The 11,899-nt window shown below is 41.3% G+C and overlaps 1 pseudogene; it reads left to right on the top strand.

The window, feature by feature from the left end:
• Positions 1 to 9,461: 9,461 nt before the first annotated feature.
• Positions 9,462 to 10,895, top strand: LOC146624475 (general transcription factor II-I repeat domain-containing protein 2 pseudogene; annotated as a pseudogene).
• Positions 10,896 to 11,899: the final 1,004 nt, after the last annotated feature.

Genomic DNA, 11,899 nt, shown 5'->3' on the forward strand with positions numbered 1-11,899 from the left:
CATTGCCACATTTGGCACTGGCCAAAAAGTCAAGTCTTAAAGTCACTTAAGGAGTTTTAGTGTTCATTGCACGAGTGTAAGTGGTCAGGGAAATGGATTTTTCTGGGTTATCCCTGTATTTGTTGAGATTTCAATATCCAGTGAGAAACTGAATATGGTCAGATATGATGGAACCTTTTGGAGCTCGTCTTAGGTGTGGCAATATTTGTTTTGTCTACTTTTAGGGTCTTGAGGAGAGTCGAGCTGCTTTTTGAAAGTTGACATGCGCATTGTGTTTTGTTATCTGGAGAGTAGACTTCAGATGGGGTGTGGGAAATTGTGTGAGATTATGACTTCTCAATGGGGATGTTGATATCTGGTGTAACACAAATAATAGTGTAAGTCCCTTGATATGAAGTAATTTCCATAATGTATGTATTTGTATGAATTTATATGCTGTTCACCTTTCTGAAGAAAACCTGCTCTTGCCATAATTTTTATGCTGCCATGTCCTTGTTCAGAGGGGGTTTTGTTATATTGTCTCTGCCTGGCAAAATAAACCATGTTCAGGTGACTGCTGTTCTGATTTTGCACAGTATAAATAAGGTGGAATTGACAATTGAATTGAATTGAAAATCTAAATATAAGCTATGAGTACATATTCAATTTCATTAGGAACTGCTTTTGTGAAGACATAAACACATTTAATACCTTTGGGTTTCATTCTGCATGCACTATTCTGCATGCAGTGCTTTAAATGCAGTTGTTTCATTGATGGGATTATCATTCTCAGGGTTTGTATCAGAGCTGTACAGTACATAAAATCTGGTGGCATGGCAAGGTGATACAAGGGAACTATTTGTTTCAGCAAGTAAGGTCATGAACATGACAATTATAGTGCAGGAAGCTCTTTGTGAATAATGACATCCATCACCTTTGGTCTCACTCTCATATATGGAAACATATCTTTGAAAACATCGGAATAGTTTGGCTGAAATAAACATCAAAGAAGAGTTTTCCCCAATGCAGATGACAAATTTGCCTAACACACGATCATCGGTGTGATTCTGGGAGAAGAAACAAATCCCTTTGATGTTCTGTCATGAAGGGCATCTGGTGTAGTCTGGTGACCTCTTATAAACAAGGGAGCAACTAAAACTAGCAAACTAGCTTAATCAAACTGACCAGTGATATATCTATATGTGTGTGAATTTGCATTACTGGCTACAATATGCTAATGAAATGATTGATAATCACATAGATGTATCAGATTATTGACTGATAAATGTTTATACAAAGTTGTGTAAGCATCATGATAGTGTATTTGTGCCAAACCTTTCAGTCAGTGAAGACGAGTAAAATGAAATATGACACATAGCTTGGTGAGCTAGCTTCTGACAAACAGAAAAGAGAAAAGTGTGTGGAGTACATGTTGTTGTCTTCCGCTTCACATATAATTATAAAATTAAGGTGCTGTTTACTTACTACAATCAGGTAGATGCATCTTTGTAAACAAAAGGAAAAAAATCACAAATCACAGTGGAAAACTTCACAAATAACTGGAAAGTAGAGTTCCTGAAAAAGCGCATTTGGTGTTCAGCAATCAAAGCAGCAGTGTTAGCAAGGCCATCTGACATCTGAAGACATTTGGCTGTCTGTCCCCTGCCATCGCCACAAATTAGTGCAATGTCTCACAGACAGTAAAGAACTAAGGAAATTTAAAAATAAAGAGAAAAAAGACTGCTCATCACTTGAAATCATGTGTAGTCTGTAGTTATTAGATAATTACTCTCTGTGCCAAGTGCCATTAATTAAAAGATACTAGAAGCAAAAAGATGAGAAAGTGTTATTTGTCATGCAGGATGTTGACTGTTTTCTGCCTCCCTGACTGGAGGTCTGTACCTCCTGGGCTTGTTTTGGCAGGAATAACAAAGTATGTCCATTAGAACTGCGCTGATGCAGATTTCTCTTGCTGTGTGTGTCATGTGAGAAACAATAGCTTTGACCAAGGTCCTGACCAGATTTTTACCCATTTTTCTTTAGAAATGTATGTGAGAAGAGCCTGAAGAACTTATCTTTTAGCTGAGTCAGATACTTAAAGAAAGACTGGAGAAAAACAGCAGTCACAGCACAGGTACAAGATTTTACACAAGATATTTCTTTGTCAAGGGCAGACTTGGGAAAAACCCAGGAAAAACCATCAGAAGATGGGTATGCTGTGGTCATAGGTGTGGACATGTCACCAACAAGGTTGCAACAATGTTGCCGACATGTCCATGACATGGGGTTTAAACAATGCTCACTTGGTACTGTGTCATGGGATTCCCCATGTTATTACCCAACAACCAGCAGGCTGAACCACTGATACAAGGCAGGCTTAATACTGCAAAGATCATGCTTTCATATTGTTTATGCCAAATTCTGACCCTGCCGTCTTAATGTAGTAGCAGATTTAAACTATTTAGAGCAGGCAACATTTTTCTAGTCCTCCACTGTCTAATTTTGTTGAAGCTTTTGTTAGCTGATAGCAGTGGTACCCAGTGTGGTCTTCTGCTATTGTAGGCTGCATTTGATTCAAGCTCACTGGATAGTTTCTCTTTTTTCCGATCATTCTTTGTAACCCTAGAGATTGTCGTGTCGGCAAATTCCAGTAGATCAACAACTTTTCGCTAACCCATCTGGCACCAACAATCATGTTCAGAGTCATTAAAATCACCTTTCTTCCAAATTCTGATGCTCAGTTTGAACCCCAGCAGGCCATTTTGATCATGTTTACATGCCTAAATGCATTGAGTTGCTTGAATGTGATTGGCTAATTAGATATTTGCAGTTTGACAGGTGTACTCAATAAAGTGTACAGTGAGTGCACATAGGTGTGTGGTGTATAGGAACCCCATTTCAAATGTTGTCAACTCACTAAATGGGTGTTCTTAGTTATCAGTCTCATGCATATTGTCTTTAAGCCGCTTCCACTGCCTTCTAGCGCATAGTTGTCACTTGACTGGTGCTGCCAGTATGTAATAGTAGCTTCATGTGTCTTTCATGGCTCATCTGTTTCAGCTACTTTTTTAAAGCACTGCTTACTTTTTCTTTAATGGGCTGTTTGATTAGTTTTAGCCACCCTAATTACTCGGTCAGGTTAGGTGCTTTTTAAGGGTATGAGGTCGGAGTTAACTGCTAACATCTAAGTTCAGCGACACAGACTCTTACAAACTGTACTCTGCTGATTCTGTAGGGTAACATCATCCACGAACATGTACAAATATGGAAAGGAGAAGGACTAGAGGTATTGACACAAGCCCCAATGATTTGTTCAGCATTATGCTGCAGAGGATTGGCACAGCTACACAGCAGAGAACCTGGAACCTCGACAGACTGTTTCTGTACAGCTACTATATTATTTATTACTTTTAGGTTTAGATACTCATCTTTTTTTCTTTAGCAGTGTATCACAGAATTCTGTTGAGCTCCATAAATATGAATACTGCCTTCCCAGTCCTGCTCCTGAGGGACAGGATGTTGGCAGAGATGCTAAAGGCACACTAATGGTATGATCTGTCAACGTAAAAGAAAAAAAGAGAGGATGTGAGGACGAATAAATCAAAACATGCACAAAAACGGATCAAAACCCAAGAAGAAGTTTTAAGAACAGCAGCAATTTGTTGTCATGCAGGGATATTTTGTGGACTTGCTGGAAAAAATAATATACATGTGTAAATATGCACAATAATATCAAGATAATGTCGAGAGAATCAGGATGGGACATTATTAAATCATTTTTCTTTCACATGTAGCACACAGCAAGCGGTAGTCGAATTCAGACATGCTCTCGCTGCTGGAATTGAACATGTGGGAGGCAGGATTCTCACATTTGCACAAACTAACATCATTGAACAACATTGTTTGTACTAGGCAGCTGACAGGCTAAATACCATTTAGTGTTAAATCTGTCTGATGTGCACATTAGCCATCTCTCCTGCAGTTCCATCAGATGATCAGGGGTGGGTCTAGAGAAATTTTCTTAGGGTGGCGTGAGGGTGGCAAAGAAATCAAATGGGGTGGCAAAATCAAAGCCTTTCCCCCCCCAAATACATATGCAGGTGGTTACATATGATTAAAATGATTCAAATGCAGTAAGTATACACGTTTTTCATATAAATATAGTCTATAACTTAATTATTGTCTGTACTCCACATAATTACACACTTTAGTTACATAAAACATGTGAGTTGTGATGTTATGTACTGTATAATAAATAAATATGTAGCCCAATAAGTATAAAATCCAGAAACCTACACAACATGGGGTGGTTTATTTACAACGACAAGTCTAACTTAAGTTTCACACTGTTTTTTGTTAGAAAACAATCAAATTGTTACATGCTTAAATTACACAAAATGTCAGAAATCTGCACTGTCATGAACAAAAATTTAAACCTAATTTTCCATGATTTGTTGGATTAACCCACTGAGGTCTGAAATACAACCGTTTGTATTTCACCCTCAGATTGTTTCATTTTATTTTTTCCTCCTTGGCTTGTTTGGTATCATTCTTTTCAGCTCAACTGAATTCAGTTGTTTTTTTTCACTGACATACTGCATTAGTACTACTATTACTATTAATAGTACTATTACTGATCTGAAATCACACAAAGAACTTAAAATCCTTTTTACTGTAAAAAACAAAACAGACATGTTGAGTAAATTTTTATAACTTGAAATGCAAATATAAATTGTACATTTTGTAAACATATACAACTATTTATCTAAAAATGCAGCCAATACACCTGCCGTTTTTTTTTTCATTTTGTACAACCATTTAAAAATATTACTGAAACTAAAATGAGAGAACAATCCGGTGTTGCAATAAGATGCCCCACAAATGACGTGTGGCAGTTAAAAAAAAAAAAAGTTTGTCCACCAAAAGACAGAGGAGAACAGCACAGGGATAAACCTGCAGGCCTGACAAGAGGAGGTGTATCACTCCGCTGGTTTTCTACGCAGTGACAGTGTTTACATTGCAATGTGCCTCTGTGACATTCATTAGTGCCCTCACTGACACACAAAACAAAACGACTACACAACAGAACAGCTACACAAGACAACACAACACACTAAGTATACACTCCACAGTAAACGTCACAAATCTCCCACACTTAAAAACTCTCTCTCTCTCTCTCACACACACACACTCGCTCGCTCTGTCTCGTCACTCCCAAAACTTTTCCCTCTTCCTGAACAACCAAATCCCACATGTTTACTTTTTTTCTAATTGGTCGACATGGTGCATTTTTCCACCGATAGGAAAGAGGTGGCTTTTTTTGCTTTCTTTACTGTTTTCGCGCTGTCCTTAGAAAAAGCTTAAAACAGGACAGTATTTAGAAAAAAGCGGGGCTTATTTATATTATCATAACTCTGGATTTACTGGCCTGTAATTAAAATTTAAAAACTTTGAAGTCCGAACTTTCAGTGTGGGTTGAAATAGAGACTCAGCGTGGCTGCAGCTTGTTGCTATGTCAAATTCAAATTCAAATTTTATTTGTCACGTACACAGTCATACACAGTACGATATGTAGTGAAATGCTTGGACAACTGCTCGTGACCTAAAGAAAACAAAAAAGGAAAAGGCTATGAATAAGATAGGAAATAAATATGAAAAATTAAAAAGGGTAAATTTAACTAGGAAGGAATAAAATATAAATTAAGGTTAAAAATGAAATAACTGTACAACACAAATTAGAATGAAGGGTAAATTTAACTGGGAAGAATAAGATAAAGATAAATATATAAATTAAAGTTGAAAATAAAATAACTGTACAACAAAATAGAGATGGCACGATACCACTTTTTTATGACCGATACCGATATCATAAATTTGGATATCTGCCGATACCGATATGAATCCGATACAGTGTTTTTTAATCAACAAAACTGTTTTTTAAAATATCTTGCTGCATTTTGCAAGTCTGCAAGTTCATACTCAAGTTTAAAACAACAACTACACTAAAGCTATTCTGTTATACCTGTATACAAAAAAAATATTTCATAGTTCAGCAATACTGATCAATCTAATAAACTTAGACCTACACCATCCTCCCTATTCTGGTATTTTAAAGAGTACTTAGCGTAAATATTAAGCAACCTAACTAATAGGGTTCCAACTCCCAGCAACAACAAAAATAAATAAATAAAAAATAGGGAACCACCCCTCACGCGCCACCTCATGATGCTTAATCGATGTAATCAACCTTAATTTGATGCAGTGTGAAAAAAAATGCACAGAAATCAATTATTTTTCAAGAAATATTAAATAGATTCAACATCTTTCTTCAACAAAATTGCAGACTGCACAGATGGTACCTTCCCAAAGGAAAAAGTACTATAGCTTACTAGGGTATATATATTAGACTTAATAGTTACTATATACAGTAATTGACTTCTATTCATTTTACATCAAATTAAAACTTTGTGTGTCAGATAATTATTTATTAAAAGCTAGACATTTTAAATGAGAATAAGAAAGAAAAGTATGTCTTTGTGCCCCCTTTTCCCAGTTAATGCCCTATCGGCCCCCCTGGCTAAACTTTGCTAGATCCGCCCCTGCACAGTTACCAGCGTCAGCTACGTAGAAAAAGATCCTCGAGTAGAAAGTAATATTAAATAAATTCTAACAACAGCTGATCAAGCTTAAACGTGCTGCTGTTGTTCAGCCGCTGGTTTCCTCTTTCTGGTGCAAAGTGGGCCAAAAACAAAGACAGACTCGCGACAGAAAAGCCGATCAGCTGATCATTTAAGCAGTTTCACGATTGAAGTAGCAGCCGGAGAGCGAGAGGCAGTCGCTCGTTAAGCTTAACGCAGGAATGCTTTACAAACATTCAGAGATGGACTTACACACTTGCTTTACTTCTCTCGGGGATAACTTTGTCGGAGATGAAATGCCAGGTTGCTAGCGAAGCTCCAAATGCTATCCAGACCACAGGTCCCGCATGCCACAGCCGCTCTATCACGTGATGCATACTGCTCCGACATGCTAACGTTCTGAGGTGAGTTATGGCGTGTTGCAAGTTTTGTGAGGTGCTTTCGTGATATTTAATGGATCGGATTACATTTTTTATTTTTCTCCGATATCCGATCCAGTCATTTAGGTCAGTATCGGACCGATACCGATACGTAATATCGGATCGGTCCATCTCTACAACAAAATACACAATACACAATATAGAACTATATAAGAATGTATGAAGAAATCTAAATATAAATAAATATATACACAATAACAGCAGCTGTACAAGTATTAACCGGAAATGAAGAATATAGTGACCAGTGTTGTGCAAAACCAAAGTCCAGAAAGTCCAGTGTGTGTGTAAGAACCATATGTGTGGGTCAGTACTGTGTGGTGGTGTGATTGAGAGACCATATCGCCTGAGGGAAGAAGCTCCTCCTCAGTCTCTCTGTGTTGGTCTTCAGGGAGCGGAATCGCTTTCCTGACCTCAACAGAGAGAACAGTCTGTTGTTGGGATGGCTGAGGTCCTTCACGATCTTCCTGGCCTTGGTCCAGCACCGCCTGCTGTAGATTGAGTGCAGGTCAGGGAGCTCGGAGCGGATGGTGCGCTCAGCTGACCGCACAACCCTCTGTAGAGCTCGTCTGTCCTGCATGGTGCTGTTCCCGAACCAGGTTAAGATGTTTCCCGCCAGGATGCTCTCTATGGTGCACGAGTAAAAGTTCCTGAGCACCATGGAGGGCAGTTGGAAGTCTCTCAAGCGTCTGAGGTGGTAGAGATGCTGTCGGGCCTTTCACCACGGTGTTGATGTGACAGGACCATGACAGGTCCTGCGTGATGTGAACTCCGAGGTATTTGAAGCTGTCCACTCTCTCCACTGGGCACTCGTTGATGACGGGGGTCTGGTAGTTCCTCTCCTGCTTAGTGCTGAAGTCCACTATCAGCTCCTTTGTCTTACTGACGTTTAGAAGGAGGTTGTTCCTCTGGCACCAGTTCTCCAGATTCCTAATCTCCTTCAGGTAGGCCGTCTCGTTGTTATCAGAGATCAGGCCCACCACGACGGTGTCGTCAGCAAACTTGATGATGGTGGTGGAGCTGGTAGTGGCCACACAGTCATATGTGTACAAAGAGTACAGCAGGGGGCTCAGAACACACCCCTGGGGGGCTCCAGTGCTGAGAGTGGTGGAGGCTGAGACATGTCCGCCCATCCTTACTGCCTGTGGTCTGCCAGTTAGGAAGTTGGAGATCCACTGACACATAGATGAGCTGAGTCCCAGATGCTCCAGCTTGGTGGTGAGTGTGGAGGGAATTATGGTGTTAAATGCAGAGCTGTAGTCTATGAAGAGCATTTTAACATAATTCCCCCTTCTAGTGTCCAAGTGAGTGAGTGATGTGTGGAGGAGATGAGAGATGGCATCGTCTGTGGAACGATTTGGACGGTAAGCGAACTGTAGTGGGTCCAGTGTGTCTGGTAGTGAAGAAATGATGAAGTCTCTGACCAGGCGTTCAAAGCACTTCATCACTACTGAGGTGAGGGCTACAGGGCGATAGTCATTGAGAGAAGCAGGGTGGGGTTTCTTCGGGACAGGAACAATGATGGACTCTTTGAAGCATGTGGGGATCACCGACTGAGATAAAGAGATGTTGAATATCTCAGTGAACACAGGAGCTAGCTGGTATGCGCAGTCTCTTAGGATACGACCTGGGATGCCGTCTGGTCCTGCTGCTTTCCTGGTGTTCACTCTCTTGAAGGCTCTCCTTACTTCATGCTCGGAGATGACGAGCACGTTTCCGGTGCTGGCAGTATCTTCCTGTCTGCAGCCATTAGCGCCGCTAACACTAGCATTGTTGGAGACCTTAGCTCAGGCATGGGCGAACTACGGCCCGGGGGCCACGTGCGGCCCGTTAAACGTTTTGATCCGGCCCGCCAAACTTGAAAAAAAAATGTAATAAATTAACCTTGTTAATGTTTTATTTCCCCTGCAATTCTGATGTTTCCTCACTAGATGGCGCACTCTAGATATATTGGCTTTGTTGAGGTGAAGCGGCGTAGGCCTATTACTCCACGTTTGCACTTTACCCTGTGACCTACCGCCCCTCTATGAAGATGAGCGGACCCAAGAAAAGGAAAGTGGACAGAGAATGTCGAGTGTTCAAAAAGGAGTGGACAACTAAATATTTTTTCACTGTACACCGATCATCTGCTGTTTGCCTGATATGCCAAGAAACTGTGGCGGTTTTTAAAGAGTATAATATTAGCCGTCACTTTGCCACAAAGCACACAAATTATGCTAGCAAGCTCTCAACAAAAGAACGGGAAGCTGCTGCTGAGAAGTTGGCAGCTAATTTGAAGGCTCAGCAAAGTTTTTTTCACCGTCAAACTGCCATTCAAGAATCAAGTACCAAGGCCAGTTTTATGCTTTCATTCAAAATAGCAAAGGCCAGCAAACCACTGTCAGAGGGCGAGTTTTTAAAAGAATGTATGGTAGAGACAGCAGGTATTTTGTGCCCGGAGACCAAAGACAAATTTGAGAAAATCAGTTTATCACGGCGGACAGTGACTCGCCGTGTAGAACTAATAGATGAAGATATCACCAGCATATTAAACAAAAAGGCGAAGTCATTCACTTTTTATTCTGTAGCACTGGATGAAAGCAATGATGTCAAAGACACTGCTCAGCTCCTCATTTTTATCCGAGGAATCAACGAAACCTTTGAAATAACGGAGGAGTTTTTGACAATGGAGTCTCTGAAAGGACAAACACGGGGAGAGGACTTGTTTGAACGGGTGTCTGCTGCCATCGAAAACATGAAGCTTCCCTGGAGTAAGCTTGTTAACGTCACCACAGATGGATCTCCAAATTTAACGGGAAAAAACGTTGGCCTGCTGAGGAGAATCCAGAATAAAGTGAAAGATGAAAGCCCTGACCAGGATGTGATTTTCCTCCACTGCATCCTCCACCAGGAATCTCTATGTAAATCGGTGTTACAGCTGAATCATGTTGTGAATCCTGTGGTGAAACTTGTCAATTTCATACGCGCACGGGGACTTCAGCACCGTCAGTTCATTGCGTTCCTGGAGGAAACTGATGCGGATCACCAGGACCTGCTTTATCACTCCCGTGTCCGCTGGTTGAGTTTGGGCAAAGTGTTTCAACGAGTGTGGGAGCTCAAAGAGGAGATTGGCATGTTTTTGGAGCGGCAGGGGAAGACTGATGAATTTCCTGAGCTGAGCAACAAGAGCTGGATGTGTGACTTCGCGTTTGCTACGGACATATTTTCACACTTGAATGAGCTCAACGTGAAACTGCAGGGGAAGGAGCAGTTTGTGCATGACATGCACACAAACGTGAAAGCCTTCAAATCCAAGCTGGCTTTATTCTCCAGGCAGATTTTGAACAAGTCATTCACTCATTTTCCTACACTAGCCACACTGAAAGAGGCCGGAGCAAAAGTAAAGAAATACAGTGAGTCACTGGATGCACTGCACGGAGAATTCTGCCGTCGGTTTTTGGATTTCGATAAAATTGACAAGTCACTTCAATTGGTGGCCTTTCCTCTGTCACAAGACCCCGAAACAGCTCCAGAGGAGCTTCAGCTCGAACTCATCGACCTTCAGTCCGACCCTGCCTTAAAAGAGAAATTCAGCTCTCTGAAACTAAATGACTTCTATGCTTCACTCAATGATGCCGCGTTTCCAAATCTAAGGCGAAAAGCGCAGATGATGTTGGCTTTGTTCGGCTCTACCTTCGTGTGTGAACAGACATTCAGCGTCATGAACATCAACAAAGCCAGCCACAGATCCAAGTTAACAGACCTACACCTCAGATCAATCCTGAGAATCGCCACAACAAAACTAACTCCAGACTTTGATGCGCTGGCTAAAAAAGGAGACCAACAACACTGCTCCCATTAAAATGTGTGTCTCCGTGATACGCACGTTGTTAAAATGAACAGTGCGCGCAGATCAAATATAACGCTTCACAGACTGACTTGCTGCAACTGTTTCGAACTTGCACTGGTCGTTGTTGACTTTTGGCACCGGGGAAACAAATTGAATAAAAGGAACAGGACAAGTACATCTGCATCTCCTACCGTTTTTGGAAAAAAAAAAAAAAAAAAGTTAGGAGGAGAGTGATGTGATATCCTGAAGGATAACAGAACTTTCAGTGCTTTAAAATAAAATGTTCATTTATTTGATTTTCAGTGTTTAAAGGCTCATTTCGAAGTCAGAGATTTTATTGTAATGCTTTTCTTCATTTAAAAAAAATGAAATTAAAGCACGTTTTCTCCATATCCCAAGATGTGTATTTTTCCCCCAATGAGGTGATGTTTTCAAAGCATGCCATCTATCTACTCCTGTTCCGGCCCATTTGTCAAATGTTAGAACTCAATGTGGCCCACGAATCAAAAAGTTTGCCCACCCCTGCCTTAGCTGCAGCCTCGAAGCGAGCATAGAAAGTGTTCAGCTCGTCTGCCAGAGTCACGGCCGCGTTCGTCATACCGGTTGTTGGTGCTTTATAGTCCGTTATTGTCCTTAGTCCCCGCCACAGGCTCCTAGAGTCACTCTGTTGGAGTTGTGACTCTAGTTTCCTCCCGTAGCGCTGCTTCGCCTCTTTCACCGCCCTCCGCACGTTATATGACGCGGCTTTGTACGGGTCCATGTCCCCCGTCTTGAGTCCCGTGTTGTAGGCAGCGGTGCGGGATCTCAGAGCGTCGCGGATGGTTTTATCCACCCACGGCTTCTGGTTGGGAAACGTTGTGATAGTCTTTGTCTCCACGGTATCATCCGCTAGTTTCCCGATGAATCCCACAACCACTTCCGTAAACACGTTGACGTCATCGTCGGAGCTGTTTCTGAACATGCCCCAGTCTGCGTCATCGAGTCAGCTGAAAATAGTCATGTGACTTGGAGGTGCA

This window comes from Diplotaxodon limnothrissa, linkage group LG10, assembly GCF_057381915.1.
Source record: "Diplotaxodon limnothrissa isolate DT_005_m linkage group LG10, D_limnothrissa_male_GT1.1, whole genome shotgun sequence".
Classification (NCBI taxonomy): Eukaryota; Metazoa; Chordata; class Actinopteri; order Cichliformes; family Cichlidae; genus Diplotaxodon; species Diplotaxodon limnothrissa.